Source organism: Rhincodon typus, chromosome 17 (genome assembly GCF_021869965.1).
Source record: "Rhincodon typus isolate 14 chromosome 17, sRhiTyp1.1, whole genome shotgun sequence".
Classification (NCBI taxonomy): Eukaryota; Metazoa; Chordata; class Chondrichthyes; order Orectolobiformes; family Rhincodontidae; genus Rhincodon; species Rhincodon typus.
Genome location: NC_063348.1, coordinates 49779818 through 49797482, shown reverse-complemented (window position 1 = coordinate 49797482; position 17665 = coordinate 49779818). Strand labels below are relative to the sequence as shown.

Below are 17665 nucleotides of genomic sequence, written 5' to 3'. Positions count from 1 at the left end.
TGGATTAGCTATTGTAAATGAGTGGTTATGTGGATTGGGTGGGGGGCTGGGTCTGGGTAGGATGCTCATTGGAGGATCGGTGCAGACTTGATGGGCTGAATGGCCTCTTTCTGCTCTGTAGGATTCTATGGTACTTACCTTAATTGAATAACGTAATTGAAAACTTTGCCTCAGCCAGTGCTACTCATCACATATATGCAGTAAAGTGTGACAGAGGCTCAGGATAATGTCCCATTCAGATTTGATTTTAATTTACAACTCCTCCCTTTACAATTCAAGTTTCTGAGCTAAGATCAAATCCAGTCACTCATCAGCAACTAAAAGAATGTTTTCAACCAGTTGAAAAATCAGATTCAGCAATATATCATCAAATATGGTGGTTACGTTGAAGCCTAAAAATTAGAACAGTTTTCAAATTTTTAAATTATGCTCCCATTGCCCCTTATAGTTTGCTTCTATACTGTGCCTTCCCAATATTTGTAAGATTTCAGAACAGGTGTTTCTCACAGGTAGACATACAGAACAATAAGTAGAAAGCAAGAACTGTGTAGCTAAAAAAACTACAAATAAAAAATAGGCAATGAGCAGCAGCTTCCAACAAAGTAAAGAAGAAGCAGACCAATCAATAATATGCTTTAAAAATAGACCTTTTTGGCATTTGCTTTCAACTAGCTAATTAAGGATTCTAAATAACATTTATGTAGCAAGCCTTAAAAGAAAATGTTCCATCCCACGATTTAACTTGACTATGAAATTTCTTCATCATTCTGTATTTTTCATCAGGTTTGTCACCTTATGCCTGTAATTTCCTTGATGCCTGAGTCTGACCCTTATTTTCCAACTTGCATCAATATGTCTGTCACTGTGGCCAGCATGGTCACTTTGGAGCTTTTATTTCTGCAAATGATTTCAAACCAGTCTGGAGAAAAAAAAATTAAATGTTATTTATTTTTTGTATCTGATATAGACAGAGCCAGAAAAAAGAATAGACAGATCATTAGTCAAGAAATTGACTATTATCGTTATAGAGAGTACTAGAGATCTACAGCTTCTGATGGCTGACAGTCCTTGGGAGCAGAACTTCCCCTACCAGAGGGGCAAAAGTCCTGCCTCATGTCTGTTAATTGATAATCACATACTTTGCTGGCAGGGTAGCTAGCATTCTGCAGGGACTCCACCAGCACTCCTTACTCTCTACAAAGATACTTAATGTCTGATTTCAGCTAAAGGAGGAATATTGGGCATTAAAATTAGATGAGTACTGAATCTGACTCAGTTATAATACTGTGTCCTTGACCGCTAATAGCCTTCCAACCCTCTGTCGTAAATAATCAATGACCAATTAAGTGAGTTTCAGGTGAGCACCTACTTCAAGTGAAACATGTTCCAACGTGAATTTAGCACCTTCTGGCCTGGGAAAAAGAGCTAGGATTATAAAGTTTAAAATGCAGAATACAGGTGATTCCTCCATAATAATTAAAATAATGAGAGGTAGCACAGGAAGTAAATAGATATAATGCCTTCCCTTCAGTTCTCAAAATGAGTAATTCAACCTGAAACATTAACTCGGTTTCTCTTTGCATAGATGATGCCAGCATTTTATCTTCATTTCAGTTTTCCAGAATCCACAGCATTTTATTCTTGTTTCATAAAGGTTCTAAACTTCCCAGCCAACAGGTTAAAGTTGTTTGTTTGACTTCAAGGTACATCAACCATGCTGCAAACATTAATAGAACGTAGAACAGTACAGCACAGTACAGGCCCTTCGGCCCACGATGTTGTGCTGAACTTCTTTCCTAAACCTAAGGTCTATCTAACCTCCGCCCCTACCTTATACTATCATCCATATGCCTATCTAATAGCCGCTTAAAATGCCCCAATGAGGCCGACTCCACTACCCTCTCCGGCAATGCATTCCACGCCCCTACCACTGTCTGAGTAAAGAACCTACCTCTTGACATCTCCCCTATATCTACCTCCACTCACTTTAAAACTATGCCCCCTTGTAATAGTTAACTCCACCCTGGGAAAATGTCTCTGGCTATCCACTCTATCTATACCTCTGATCATTTTGTACACCCCTATCAAGTCACCTCTCATTCTTCGTCGTTCTAAAGAGAAAAGCCCTAGCTCTCTCAACCTTTCCTCGTAAGACCTTCCCTCCATTCCAGGCAACATCCTGGTAAATCTCCTCTGCTGGAAACTTTCCAACGCTTCCACATCTTTTCTGTAATGAGGCGACCAGGACTGGACACAATACTCCAGATGTGGCCGAACCAGGGTTTTGTATAGCTGGAGCATAACTTCATGGCTCTTGAACTCAATCCCTCTATTAATGAAAGTTAACACACCATACGCCTTCTTAACAACTCTATCCACCTGAGTGGCAGCTTTCAGGGAACTATGGACATGAACCCCAAGATCCCTCTGCTCCTCCACACTGCCAAGAATCTTTCCGTTAACCCTGTATTCTGCTTTCAAGTTTGTCCTTCCAAAATGAATCACCTCACACTTTTCGGGGTTAAACTCCGTCTGCCACTTCTCAGCCCAGCTCTGCATCCTATCAATGTTCCTTTGTAACCTAGAACAGCCCTCCATACTATCCACAACTCGATCCACCTTTGTAACGTGTGCGAACTTACTAATCCACCCTTCCACTCCTACATCCAAATCATTTACAAAAATCACAAATAGAAGAGAACCCGTTCTGAGGAAGGGTCACCGGACCGGAAGCGTTAACTCTGTTTTCTCCTCCACAGATGCTGCCAGACCTGCTGAGCTTTTCCACCAATTTTGTTTTGTTCCTGATTTACAGCATCCACAGTTCTTTTGGTTTTTATTTACCATGTTGAATATTTTCCGTCCACTATCACCCTTTGTCTTCTAAGAGTCAGCCAATTTTGAATCCAATCTGTCACATTTCCAGTTATCCCATGCCTCCTTACTTTCTGCATGAGCCTACCATGGGGAACCTTATCAAATGCCTTACTTAAATCCATTAATGTGAATAATATATTTCTTTAATATACTCGCAAGGCTGAGCTAGTCTGAGAAACAGTTAATGTTTTAGGTCACCTCTTGCACGTCTCCAACGTTTTCTGTCTTTATTAGGAGAGGCGATGGGTTGGCAGAGGGAAGGTGATGGCCCAATGGTATTATCATTGGAGTCTTAATCCAGAGACCCAGGTAATGTTCTGGGGGCCCAAGTTCAAATCCCTTCATGGCAGATGGTAGAATTTGAATTCAGTAAAAACAATCTGGAATTAAGATTCTAATGATGACTGTGAATCCATTGTCAATTGTCAGAAAAACCCATCTGGTACACCAATGTCCATTCAGTAAGGAAACTGTTATCCTTACTACCTGTGACTCCAAACCCACAGCAATGTAGTTGACTCTCAGCTGCCATCTGGGATGGGCAGTAAACACTGACCTAGCCAGCGATGCCCCATGAATGAATTTTTTTAAGAATTTTCACTTTTACAGTGAATTCTTGACATGGAAGTACACCTACGTACATAGGTGCATATTACTACTAATAGTATTACTACTAACAGCATGGCTGGTTAGAATGTGAAGTCGCTGCCATAGGAATGGGTTCCACCAAATAGCTTTCAAAAGTAAATTAGACAAATACATGAGACAAAAGAGGATTGAAAGTTATGCTTAAAGGCTGGGTGAGTTAGATGGAATGGGAGGTGATTTGTCTGGAATATAACCTGTAGCACGGATTAGTTGATGTAAATTATCTTTTCGTTTGCTGCATGTTCTATATACTGGTAAGTAAGTGTGGCTGGAGACAGTCTTAGAGTTTCTGAACTTTAAGGCAGATCTTTTCATTAAGAGTGGTGGGCCAAGTGCTGATTGTGTCACCAGGACGTGATTTGTATAAAATTGGAACTTGATGCATGAATGGAACATTCTCAAACACAAATGCAAAAACAAACTGTTGTCTTGTAAATTGGCGTATTGTTTATAATCCTGATTATACCAATGTCAATTACAACTGCAGGAAAATATATTCTACCCTCAAGCTAAGAGTTTCTGAATCATAAGCATATGTGCTGGCAAACTTTATGCTCCTTCAACTACATCTGTGCATTCACCTGGAGACATTTAAATGCTGTTGAGACAGTTTTGTTAATTTTGAAAATAAATCAGTGAAGTGATTTTTGGAAATCGTATATTGACTTATTTAAAGAGTTAGCCCTTTATCTGTCGTTCTTATAGGTATTGAAAAATATTCAGAGTACAACGTAAATAGTAAACCTTTCTACCATTCATACATTCATAGATTCATACAGCTTAGAAAAGGCCATTTGGCCCATCGAGTCTGTACCAACATGTCTACCACTAAACTGCGCTTCTCCCAATTTCCTGCACTTGTCGCATATCCATGAATGTTATGATATTTGAAGTAATTATCCAAATATTTTTTAATGGTTGCAAGGTTTCCAGACTCTACTGCCATCCCATGCAGTGCATTCCAGATTCCCACCTGCTGGGTGAAAAAGTTTTTTTCCTAAATCCCCTCTGAATCTCCTGCCCCTTACCCTAAAACTATGCCCCATGTGATTGACTCCTCAACCAAAGGGAATAGCGGATCAGAGATAGTAGGAACTGCAGATGCTGGAGAATCCGAGACAACAAGGTGCAGGGCTGGATGAACACAGCAGGCCAAGCAGCATCATAGGAGCAGAGAGGCTGACGTTTCGGGCCTAGACCCTTCATCAGAAAAGGGGGAGGGGAAGGGGGTTTTGAAATAAATAGGGAGAGAGTGGGAGGCGGATAGAAGAGGGATAGAGGAGAGGATAGGTGGAGAGGAAACAAACAGGTCGAAGAGGCGGGGATGGAGCCAGGAAAGGTGAGTGTAGGTAGGGAGTTAGGAAGGGGATAGGTCAGTCCAGGGAGGACGGACAGGTCAAGGGGGCGGGATGAGGTTGGTCGGTAGGAGATGGAGGTGCGGCTTGAGGTGGGAGGAGGGGATAGGTGGGAGGAAGAACAGGTTAGGGAGGCAGGGACGAGTTGGACTGGTTTTGGGATGCGGTGGGGGGAGGGGAGATTTTGAAACTTGTGAAATCCACATTGATACCATTGGGCTGCAGGGTTCCCAAGCGGAATATGAGTTGCTGTTCCTGCAACCTTCGGGTGGCATTGTTGTGGCACTGCAGGAGGCCCAGGATGGACATGTCGTCTGAGGAATGGGAGGGGGAGTTGAAATGGTTCGCGACTGGGAGGTGCAGTTGTTTGTTGCGAACCGAGCGTAGGTGTTCTGCAAAGCGGTCCCCGAGTCTCCGCTTGGTTTCCCCGATGTAGAGGAAGCCACACCGGGTACAGCGGATGGGAATAGCTGCTTTCTATTCACCCTGTCCATACCCCTCATAATCTTTTACACCTCAATCATTTCCCCAGCTCAGTCTTCCGTGCTTTAAAGAAAACAATCCAAGCCTACCTAATCTCTACTTATCGCTCAGTGTCTCCATCCCAGGCAACATCCTGGTGAACCTCCTTTGTATCCCCTCTAGTGCTACTACATTTTTCCTGTAGTGCGGTGACTAGAACTGCATGCAGTACCCCAGCTGTGGCCTGACCACAACTGTACAACTGCACCTCCTTGATCTTATACTCTGTGCCATGACTGATGAAAACAAGTGCCCCATGTGCCTTCTTAAGTATCATATTCATGTGCTGTGCCAACTTCAGGGATTCCTCTGATCTTCTGGGCTACCCAGCATCCTGCCATTCATTTAAATACTCCCTCATCTTGTTTCTTCTTCCAAAGTGCAACACCTCGCGCTTGTCAGGGTTAAATATCATTGGCTGCTGCTCTGACCCTCTGACCATCTGACCAACCCATCTAAATCTTCCTGCAATCTACAACCATCTTCTTCACTATTAACCACTCTGCCAATCTTGATGTCATCTACAAATTTACTTAACATTCCGCTACATTTTCATCTGTATCATTCATGTATATAACAGACTGTAAGGGTCCCAGTACTGATCCTTGTGATACACCACTGGCCACCGGCCTCCAGTCACTCAAACAGCCTTCTATGACTACGTTTAGTGTCCAATACTAAGCCAGTTTCTGATCCATCTCACCAAATTTCCCTCAATTCCATATGTTTTAACCTTCTGAATCAGTGTCCCATGTGGGACCTTGTCAAAAGCTTCGCTAAAATCCATATAAACTACATCAACTGAACTTCCCTCATCCATGCACACACTTGACAACATTTTCAAAAAATTCTACCACATTTGTTAGGCATGCCCTCCCTCTAATAGGCCATGCTGACTATCCCGAATTAACCCATACCTTTTCAAATGGGTATGAATTCGCTCCTTCAGAATTTTCTCCAATAGTTTCCCTACCACTGACATGAGACTCACCGATCTGTAATTTCCTGGTTCATTCCTACCATTGCAAAGGTGTACCCACATTAGCCGTCCTCCAGTCCTCTGGCACTTCCCCTATGGCCAGAGAGGAATTAAAAATTTGTGTCAGAGCCCCTGCAATTTCCTGCCTCCCTCCCACATCAGCCTGGGACGCAATTCATCCAGGCCGGGGGATTTTTCTGTTCTTAAACTCAACAGAGCCTCCAATACCTCCCATTTCCTATGTCAAACTGTGCAAGTTCCTCACAGTCTCTTTCCCTGAAATCCCTATCTACGTCATCAGGCAGGAAACGGCCTAGTGGTGTTATCGCTGGACTTTTAATCCAGAGACCCGGATAACGTTCTGGGGACCCAGGTTCGAATCCCGCCAAGACAAATGGTGGAATTTGAATTCAATAAAAAAAATCTGGAATTAAGAATCTAATGATGACCATGAACCCATTGTCGATTGTCGGAAAAAGAATCTGGTTCACTAGTATCCTTTAGGGAAGGAAACTGCCATCCTTACCTGGTCTGCTTGACATGTGACTCTAGACCCACAGCAATATGGTTGACTGTCAACTGCCATCTCGGCAATTAGGGAATGATAATAAATGCTGCCTGGACAGCGATGCCCTCATCCCGTGAATGATTAAAAAAAAAGTTCTCTATTACCAGAGGGAAGACTGAAGAGAAGTATTAATTCCACACCCTTTCAATATAGGTTGCCACCTTGGTCTGTAATGGGCCCTACTCTTTCCCTAGTTAACCTCTTTCCTTTAATGTATTTATTCTAATACATAGAAAACAGTTGCTCCTTGCAAGATATCTGAGCCATGTTTAAATTACACAATACTTTGTCATAGTTTCACAGCACAAGTTTCATTCTTGTGAGATTTATCTCATAATTTTGTACACAGCCCAACTGTCAATCCTATCCATGTGGAATCCCATGACTAACACAGAACAACTTACAACAGTAAAAGTCATGCAAGGACATAATGGTAACACTTTGTTCTCTGTTTTAATTATGATGGTGGATTGTTAAGAATGGACAAAGGAGAGGTAGCATATAAGGAGAACGCACTCATTGACATTCTATCTTTGCCACATTGCTGGTCCTCTATTTCCCTTGCCTTCAGAAAAATCACTGAGTTCCTTTTGCTCTTCAACTTCAAGCAAATCTTCATTCATCTTATAGTCTGTACATGGAGTTTTAAGCATATGCCTTAGCATCCACATTTCAAAGGCCTCTATTTTCTTTCACAAATCTGTGTTTATTATGAATATTGAGAATCACAAACTTTCCTGTTCTTTCACATTGTGCCTTCCTTGAGTAGCTATTCTTTCTCCTTTTCTCCTCTCCTAGTAACTTGCTTCTGTAAAGAATCATCTGTTGACTGCATCTGTTTGCCTTCTGCCTGAGCATAGTCATGTCACCCCCTACAAGCCACTTGTGTCTTATTCTGAGGAGGTCAGCCAGGTACCTGGCATGAGCTGATATTCTGAGAAATGCTACAAAATGGATTCTCAGCTGTAGCCTTGTAATTTTTCTTAGCCACAAGTTTGTTGTCCATTGAACACTGGAAAAGCTACTGTGGAAATTGAAATCCTTGAAAGAAAGTGATTTCAAGCAACTAAAAATCGATTGCAAGGCTCTGTTGTTTATAACCAGAGCCGCATGCTTCAGTAAAGTAGGACTCAGACCATTTATGAGTGTGGAAACTGCTAGACTCTAGAAATACTGCCGAGTGCACAACTGATACATGCAACAAAGAAGAGGCTTCCCCACTGAAACAGGAAGTGATGGCTACAGACTGTGCATTGCTATACATGTTGTGATGATATATAACTTTAAGAGGGCTTTGTTCTGTCTTGCTCCTCTTGAAGAGGGACTTTGTAAATCTGGTGTCGAGGTGTCTGTTCCATTGGAAACAAAGTAAATAGCTTTGGGATTTTTTTAATTAGACAAGAGAAGCATGTGTGGGTGGATTCAGGCTTTCACAGACCCAGGGTTTTAATTTTGTTTTGTTGTTGAAGTTAAGTTTTTGGAGTTAAATCTGCTAGATTCAGCTTGCTCTCTCTGCTGCTGAAAAAGCTTGAGTTCACTGTCTGCTGCGAGATTCGTTCTGTTGGTGTTCCTTCTCCTGAACTGAAGGGGATAGCAAGTGAAGGAAATTTGTTTTGCTGAATTTGCCTTTGCCGAATGTGTGTTTATGGAATGCTGTTCTATTGGAACAGTTGATGAGTAGTTGTTAAAATGTATATTATTTTGTTAAGTATTTTGAAAGAGTTAAAAGTTATGCCATTTTTTTTTCTTTGATTTTAACTGTGGTGTGAGAATAAAGTGTGTTTTTCTAAAGCCTAGTAGTTTGACCAATTGAATCACATCTGGAGCACAGTGCCTTATAATTGCCTTTAAATAAGATAAAAGTTAGGGTCCTTGATATATTTTGAAAGGGTTTGGCCCATAATAATGTTCAAGAGTTTGGCCTTAAATCTTGGACTTCCACTTAATTCACATACTGCTACTTCCACAACTTGCAATCCAAGAATAGCCTTTTCCAATCATCCTCAGCCACTCCAGCTGCCTTGCACTCTGCAAATCATCTAATGCCACATCTTCACGAACACTTACATCCTCAATCCTCACACCTTACTTCATCCCTGTAAAAGAATTTGAACTGATGGTGTGCGAGTGGGAAAGCAAAATGCAGGGAATGCCATTGGCTTGGAGGAACATGAGGCCTTGATTTACTCCAGCAACTTGAGTGGTAGGTCCACATCATGGTTCCCATTCTACAGTGACACAACACAAGGAGGCCATCTGGACCATTGAACTGTGCAAGCTCTTTGTTGGATCATTATCGTCAACTTCATAGTCTGCCAAGAAAAATGAATTCATCCCTCCCCTCTACTTGTCAGCACCTTCCTTCATTTCATCATCCTCTGTTCTCTGCACTGATGCAACTTCAGGAAATGAGGGCATAAACTAAGAATGAGTGAGCATAATGCCTTGAAATTGAGAAGACAATAGAGAGGGGAATCCCTGGCTATATGCAGCTTCATAGGGATGCAATGAGAAACTGTTTGGGTCTGACGTGCATTCTCTTCTCGCTCAGTGGTCTGATTCTTGTAGGTAGTCCTCAGAGTCCCTCAACCAACACCACCAAAAACAAATGAGCTGCTCAGTCATCACGTTGTTTGGTTAAAAAAGAACAGACTACCTTTCAAAACTATTTCAGCATGATCCTTCATTTCATGGGTATGAGGTCATATATGGTATGTTTTGAAGAGACATATGAGGTGTATAAAATACAAGTATTTCTTCATGTTCTTCTATCTGTTTTCCCTTTATTTTTTATTCTGAATTAACTTAATAGCAAATTTAATAAATAGCAATAAAAATTGCACACTGATTACAGTGATTTGATTTTGATAAATTTGACAGAAGTCTAGTTAAATATAACACATAACATGATCTAAAGTAGGAAATGTGGCTTATGCTGGTGTGGACCTCTTCATTCATAAATTTGGAAAGACAGATTGTGCTTTGGAATTACTGCATCACGTTACACTTGAATGACACCAAAGTTATAAATTTAAAGCACATGGTCTTAAATGGCATTGTATTTACAATACCTAATGTTGGTCTCTTTCAAACTCACTTGCAGGAGAAAGGAACAGTGGTCTCCTATTTCTGCAATGATATAGAAAATAGGTTTTAAAAGAATGTTTTAACCATGTAACTACATAATCAATAATACATCACTATGAAGTCCCATGTCTTGAGAGTCTTTGAGAATCTCTGCCCTATTTTACTCTTAAACACAATTAACACCTGAATTTAGACATTTAGCGGTCAGTATCAAAGGACCAAATTAGCAGTAACAGGCTTATATTTAGTCAAAGAGAATTTAAAACTAGTTTATTGGGTATTTTTATGCTGATACTGTTGCATGACAGTAGTGAACGATTGTTAAAAACAAATCTGCTCAAGCAGTAAGATAACTTCATTTAATCTTTTATTGCAGGCACAAATGGCCATTAACATTTTTTGCATTCCTGCTTGAATTTCCAAGATGCTATCATTTATCAAGAAAAATCCCCCCTCCTGTCTAACTCACTTGCATAATCCCTACTTGCAAAGTGGTGAATGGCACTGTGTTGTACATTCGAAGATAACTGATCAATTGCAGAGAATTTTCTAAGATCTTTCTGTTAGAATGAGTAGTATGTATTAAATGTAGGATAGCCAGTTGACAGATGGTGTGTGACTTCTAATTTTATGACGTAATGTTTTAAAAATTTGCTTTACCACACTAAATAGTACACTCATGCTTCTAAATAACCTCTGGGTAAGTGCCTAAATAGAGGCACTTGTACAAATTTTCCTTTGAAATGATAGTTCCAATTAACAATATTCTTGTTCATTTGTAATTTCTGTAGCAGCTGCTAAGAGCTTTTGAGTTTGAGTGGTGAACAGAAAAGTATTCTGATACGACAGAACCCCACGTCTAATTTTTCTCAGAATAGAAAAACAATGAATGATCTTGTCAGAAGATTCCAGTGTTTTAAAGTTATTGAAGTTTTTTTGTGAGGGGAAGGGCAGTTGCTTCTGACTTGAATTGCTTGTCACAAGGCCAGTTTTAAAATCAAGAGTAAGTGTGTCTCAAGCAAGCGATAAGCAAGTAAAAAATAGAATGCTTTTGACCCAGAGCCTTCAAAAATAGGGGTCCAGCATTTAGAAATGCACATGTGAAGCTTCAGCTTGCATATTAGATGACATTTAGTCCTACTCTTAAACTAGATTTATGATTACAGGATTCTGGATGTAGGGAGGTGGAGCCATTATTTTAAAATCTTAATTCTGTGCTTTCATTCAGAAAACCAAAGATAATCATTTAGGCATTTATTAGCAGTTGAAATGAATTATTCTTTTCTGTCCTGCTTTTAATTAACAAATTTACAGTTCAGAGACCACCTCCACTGGAAACAAAATGGTCAAGTTCAAAAGCAGACAGGTGATAACCATATCTATTAATCATCTGAGTTACAGTGCAGATAGTTAAATTGTCTATAAATACTGCATCTTTTAAACTTCAGGTAAAATCAAGAAAGATTTACTAATCTGTCCAAAAAGTATGTATCTTGTTATTTTGAGACTTCAGATGCTGAAATGACACTTAATGCCCATCGCAAGTTGTCCTACAAATACGATGGTGATGGTGGTGGGCCGGCAAATTTAGTTGCACCGTTTTGTAACAATTGTCTGCTTGCTTTCTTTTTATAACTGCATGTCACACATTATGTGCTTTACTTTAAATTTCCTGAAAAGGCCTAACAAAGCCATTCGACTTTCCATGAGCAGTGTATTCTGCAGGATCCCTTTTACATGCTGCTAATGTTTCTAGTTACTTGACTAATAAATCTTGTGAACCTTTCATAATGTGGTTCTGCATATGAAATTTAAATTAGTGGGAAGGTGCATGCAAAAAACATTAACAAAAGCCAGTTAATTACAGATTTTCATTGAAGTTGATTTGGTAATCATGATCCGGTCTGTTATGGTGAAGTCCTGTGTTCCTAATCATAAACTGATCCTTTTAATCTACACAGTAGTCTTTTAAGCAATTAAGAGTTCATTAAACAGTGCTTTGGTTTGGTTCAAGTGCTTGTTTTCTGTTTAGCTGTACTTTTTTTAAAAACATACTCGATAATTCTAAGCAAATGCTATAATCTTTGCACAACCTATCATCACTTAACATTTTACAAATGAAGTGTTGGTGTACACATCTAATTGTATGCAGCTGCTAATGACATATGTACTCCATCTTTGATTTGAACTGCCTTTATGATCAACATCCAACTTTAGTATTCAACTGTTGGTGTTGCAAAATCTAACAAATATGCTGCCTTCTTACCCCACTATTAATTTTGTAATGAGACTAGAACTTCACAATTCACAAGTAGGCTATTGGCTGTGAGCCCTGGCATTTCTCTTAAAATAGGCATGACGCCAAAAGTGTTACTCGTGGAGTGTTAGTGCTGTTGAGGGAGGAAATGCACTGCATCTTTAAATGAACTCCTTCAGTGCGCAGCAAATCTCGCTTACTTGTTTTGTAGTTGCACCACTTTATATCTCCATTGGATCTGTTTTTAGTTCACTTTGGCAGATGTATTTAACATCAATTTGTATAACCTTGCAAATTAAAATTTCTGAAGTGGATTCAGCTATTGTTAGATGTAACCGTTTTGATTTCTTTTTAAGCTATGCTCGTTTGATGACATCAGCCCTGATTTTGCAGTGGTAACGTTGGTGCAACTACCAACATTCATCATTATTACTCCTTTAAAACTGACCGCAACCTTCAGGAGTCCATGTATATGCAAAATTATAATGGAAATTCAGAACCTGCCATTAGTGTTCTGCGCTTTTCCAGAGAATGTGCAGTTGAGATTCCCTCAACACCCTCCCAAGCCTCCAGATTACAATCTCTGAGTAATCTGTGAAGTGCCAAAATCTTCCATGAGTGCACTGTTGGTCTTGTTCTAAGAATGCTGGAAAACCTTACACCGTGTTAAATGAGGTGTTACATGTTTTTGGCTCCATACTGACTTCACAATTGTTGCTGTACACATTCAGCAACCCAGAAAAACTAATTCTATCATTGTGGGATATCTCCATTATTATAAGCTTCCACATTTTAAAAAGTTAGTTATATTGATATTTTAGCTTATGTCTAATCAAACTTGTTTATTTTAAATTCAGCATATTCAAATTAAAAGTGAACTTTAAATTGTTTTTAACTTCCTGGTTGACTGTCTGAGAATATTTCAATTTGATTGGCTACTCACCTTGCAGACATCACAGCTGATGTGTACATGGAAATTCCTATAACTTGTGATTTAAGCTGTTGACAGGACAGTGGAAGTCTGCAAGCACCTTTCTTTGACATCTGTGGCTGGCACCCCTGCTTTATGAAGCATATATATATATTTTGCTAAAATGCCTTTTGAATTAATAACCTACTATCTGCAAACACACAGTATGGTCACTGATCCCTAGTTCAAATTGTTGTTGTCTTGAAAACATACTGGAGCTATTCTTCTGCACTATCATGCCTCAGCATATTATGAAGTTTAGTGAAATCTTCTAAACTGGACACAAACAGGCCATTAAATTTGCTGCTGGAAATTATATGAACTTTAGCATTTAAGCTACAGACAGACCTGATTCTTAAGCAATTACCTAATTAACATAGATTTATAGAATTGGAGCAGGAGTAGGCCATTTAGCCCTTCAAGCCTGCTCTGCTATTCAGTATAATTATCCAACACAGCAGTCTGTTCCTGCTTTCTCCCCATATCCTTTGTTCCTTTTACTCTTAAGAACTGTCTCTACATCTCTCTTGAAATTAAATACGGAGAGTGTCAGCTGTTCAGGGAATTCACGAATTTGTCATAACCACTCAACAGACATTTGCTGAAAGTAGTCCATGAACCAGGAATTTATATAAGCTAGCATGTAAGTCTCCTTTTAATATTTAAGTTTTTAATTTTAAAAGATAACCAGCAACAGCTTTATGCTTTAAACAAGATAAAAGATTACTTTATGTAATTACTGCTGGAAGTTACTTTCAGAAAAAGTGGTAAAGTTATTGACAAAAATACAGATGCAAAGGTTTGAAGTGAATAAGGATAAAAGCTACATATGAAAATGAGATCACTATTGTATCATCAGATGTCCAGCTCGCTTGACTGTTGTCTTTGTGAAGAGTTGAAACTTAAAGTCAGGTTGAGCTGCTAAAAGCAGTTTACCTTAGGGGTAAAGGCAGGAAGTGGCTTTCAGTAGTGACCTCTGTCTTCAGATTTGAGAAAATGAAGGTAATTCCCAAACACAGTGGGTTGTTTACTGTGGTTTCCCTGTCGTGAAACCAGCTATTTTGTATACTTACCAGGAAGGCAGGTAATTGGACCATGGTGGGTTGAAACCCATAGATGCTAATTGTCTAAGCTAATTGACTACTTAAAGACTTAAATTGATGGGGGCTTGAGAGAATCATCCATGGATATTCTTGCCCAGAACTTAGTTGCCAACATGACAGGGTGGGGATGGAAGCAGCAGTGAGTATCTCTCCAGGGCCAATCTACCTAAACACTTCAACTTTCTACTGCTTTCCCTGCCACCTTCACGGAGGGGGTAAATCACATCCAGTGTCTTCAGATGGTGTCCATCTAAATGGCCATGCATCACCAGTTTTTAGATATTTTCAATCAACCTGTCCGGTGGGACTTGAACCTGGGCCTCTTGGCTCAGAGACAAGGATACTACCACTATACTACACCATAGCACCCCCATTCCTCACCCCAGCCAGCCACTATCATAATCAGACAAAGCAGCTGCAAATGTTAACCTGGATAAATTATTGTTTCATAAAGAAAAGTCTATTATACTAGACTTCCTTATGATGTCCTTCTTGCTTCCGGCTCATAACTACAGAAGCTTTGAGTTATGAAATCTTTGAATTGTTTAAAGATCCCTTGTGATTGGCTGTTAAGATAACACAGGCTAATTGTTTGCTTTTGGCTGCAGTTGAACCACAGTGGAAGTCGCTTGATGTTTAGAAGGCACATTGTAAGACTTATTGATCTCAACTTTCACCGCAGTGGAGAATGTCTCCATTTCAGTGAAAATTTCAGAAGATCTTTAGATTCCTTGCAGGCATGGGGAGGGTCAGGTACACTTTAAGCCACTGGGAACAACCCAACTTGTCAACACTGTCAAGAAGTGTTAACAAGTGTCCACCTGTTGGGAACTGTCAAGAAATGTCAAACTGATTTTTTTGGATGAGTTTTTTTTCCCTCAATAGTGTGTAGAATGTAGGACTTTAAGTCATAATACTATATTTTTCGTCTGTGTGCTTGGGTATTTGATACTCAATGAGTTGTCATGGTAGCTGAAGGGATAAAGGATCATTGGCATCAGTAGTGAGCATAGGTTGTCATAGGCAATATAAGGAGCTATGGGGTTTTGGTAGAGGGCATTACGTTGCATAATGGTGGGGCCCGGGGAATGTGTGGGACTGAGAACTGGAGGATTGTTTATATTTATCTCTGTGAGAGGTAATCCTACTTTGAACCTGTTCACAGAAATCCTTTTGGGATTATGAAAATGTTTCTTGTGCATATGAAGTGTATAAGCTTATTGGACTGCCAAAGTTGTCAGTTGATCTGGCTCTCAATCTAGCCACACCCCTCCCCAACCACTCCATACTAAAAATGTGAAGTGTGGACAGCCATTTTTAAAGGGTTATTTCTCAATGCTAAGATTTCTCCCACCTCTGCTCACAGCTACATGTTTGTGAGACATCTGTTTGTTTAAAAATGGACCAACAGATAAGAACCTTCCAAATTGGCATGATTCGGTGCTCTTTCCTGAAACCAATCAAGGCTATTCTCCAATTGAATGGCTCTTTCAGAAACAAAGATACTGAATGTCACAACTCCTCAGAGGTGTTCACTGACAATAAAGTAAGTGTACTCAATGTGACTACTTACCTTATTTTGAAAAAAAATTGAATTCAAAAGTTACACGATGAGGGAACTATGTTATGCCTGCTTTTTATATTTGCTTGAAGTTGATTTGCAGGCAGAGTTCCATGAAAGGGCATCAAACTAGTTTCAAGTAATGTAAACATAAAGTAATTAACAGCAATATCTTGTAAGTGGTGAATCGTAACAGAGAGAAAGAAGACACAACCTGTTCCAACTTCATGTGTACCTGAAAGCCAATCTTCAACAAATTCAATTGCATGAAATCTCAGCTTTCTGAGAATCCTTCACTTACAAGACCCTTATTTTGACTATAAAGTGTCCACTTCATTCAAGGAGCTAGACCATCCTTGTCAAAGATAGAGACCATAAACTAGAGACTGAGTTAGTTGTAATCTATATCAAACTACAACTGTAACCAATCTTTGTGTGCGTGAACATGTATGTGGAAATGAGTGTGTGAAGCATAGAATCCCAACAGTGTGGAGACAGGCCCTTCGGCCCAACAAGTCCACACCGACCCTTGCAGCATCCCACCCAGATCCATTCCCCTATAACCCACACACCCCTGAACACTACAGGCAATTTAGCTTGGCCAATCCACCTAGCCTGCACATCTTTGGACTGTGGGAGGAAACCGGAGCACCCAGAGGAAACCCACGTAGACACGGGGAGAATGTGCAAACTCCACACAGACAGTCGCCCAAGGCTGGAATCGAACCTGGGTCCCTGGTGCTGTGAGGCTGCAGTGCTAACCACTGAGCCACCATGCCACCCTGTTAAAACATACGTTGCATACGTGAAATGGCGTGTTTTAAATGTGGGGTGAGTCTGTGAGGGTGTAAAACCTTCTTTATTGTAAAACTCTCAAAGGCTTGCTGATGAATTTTTTTTCAATGAGAAAACTCATGACTTGAATACAAAATATGTCAATTGTAGGGATTAAAGGGAGCACACAAATTCTGTCCATGACAGCACCAATGGCTACTACAAATGGACAACATTAGGCTATACTTTTCCCCTCACATTGTAATGTTATCAATTAGTGTTGCTCACAAATGACTTGAGCATCAATGACTTTGATGTAAACCATTTGTAATGTATATTCTGTCTTGAAATGAAAAACCACATGTATAAACAGATAATCTGCAGTATAAGTAATTATCTATATACAAGGACTTTGCCTTTATACTTTGCCAATTTGAAAGGAGAATTGGTACAACACTGCAGTATTTAATATGGTACTGAGTTCTGCTGATCAGAAAGAGCTCAGGTTTGATAATGACTTCTGCTAAGTTAGCTGACCTCATCTAGAGCGTGGTAGTGAAGCAGCACAGTTGGCTTCAATGTACTTGGGCTATAAGTGAGAAGAATCTTTAGGTCTCTGATGATTGTTACTCAGTAGCTCCTACTGGAAAGTACTTGTGCATAGACTTTGGATGAAGACAGTAAAAGCTTCACTATTTTATCCTTTTATAGTTAAATAGCTTGATGGCATTTGATGCCAGATTCAAATATGAAAACTGGGCGCTAGGGTGATGTACCAAAAGGCAATCTGGCCCTGTGCCACAATAACTCAGCATGAGTAATCTTTAAAACAGGGATGAGGATTGCAGAAAATGACATTTCGTAAGTATGATTTATATTTAACTTTTGTGATGAAGTAACAACAGAAATAAAACAAATCTGATTACCTCATTTACTTGTTGAGTTGATAAATTCAGACACTGTT

General features: G+C 39.8%; 1 protein-coding gene across 1 annotated transcript in view; it reads left to right on the top strand.

Moving 5' to 3' along the window:
- Positions 1-17665, top strand: part of LOC125485277 (exostosin-2-like) — a 41565-nt gene that overhangs the window by 10073 nt on the left and 13827 nt on the right. The window lies entirely within an intron of this gene.